Consider the following 580-nt stretch of genomic DNA (forward strand, 5'->3'; position numbering starts at 1 on the left):
GGTCGGCCGGCGGCGGCGGGAAAAGGGGGCGGGATATATAAGAAACGAAGATGTATTCGCCGGCGCTGCGGCCCCCCGCCGCGGACTGCTCCGCTGAGCGCGCAAAGCCACGACAATCATTCATGAATGCGGAGGAATTAGGGGCTGGTAGAAACAGACGGGCGGCGCCGGCGTGGGGGGGTTGGTGGTGGCCTGGGTTGTCACCGGGGCAGGGGCAGGAGAGGGGGGGGGGGGAGGCTGGGTGGCGATCCGGCGACGCTCTCCGATGAAGGGGAGGAGGAGGAGGAGAGGGGGGGGGGGGGCGAGTTTTCAGCGGAGGTCGTTTCTTGGCGCGCGCCCAAGCACCCACTACTAGACGCGCGGGACTTACGCGAATCGGCTCAGCAGCAGCGCGGCGCCGTGCGTTTGCGCGCCCAGTGTTGTTCGTGTTCGTTACCCTGCTGTTGCCGCCACTGCTGTTGCTGCCGGTGCCGCTGCTGCCGCCTCTGCTGCCGTTGCCTCCGCCGCTGCCGCTCGTGCACGCTCCCCCTCTTCTTCTTTCCCGACCCGTACCGAGCGGAGAGGATTCACTTAGGGAGAG

The 580-nt window shown here is 67.6% G+C and overlaps 1 protein-coding gene across 1 annotated transcript in view; it reads right to left on the reverse strand.

The window, feature by feature from the left end:
- LOC113210378 (sodium-coupled monocarboxylate transporter 1-like) overlaps window positions 1-389 on the reverse strand; it is a 27,935-nt gene extending 27,546 nt beyond the window's left edge. The window contains exon 1 of the mRNA XM_052264258.1: window positions 371-389. The gene's annotated coding sequence lies outside the window, so the exon portion shown is untranslated. The remainder of the gene's footprint in view (window positions 1-370) is intronic.
- Window positions 390-580: the final 191 nt, after the last annotated feature.

The sequence above is a fragment of the Frankliniella occidentalis genome, unplaced genomic scaffold (genome assembly GCF_000697945.3).
Source record: "Frankliniella occidentalis isolate FOCC.00 unplaced genomic scaffold, Focc_3.1 Scaffold2, whole genome shotgun sequence".
In the NCBI taxonomy this organism is placed as follows: domain Eukaryota; kingdom Metazoa; phylum Arthropoda; class Insecta; order Thysanoptera; family Thripidae; genus Frankliniella; species Frankliniella occidentalis.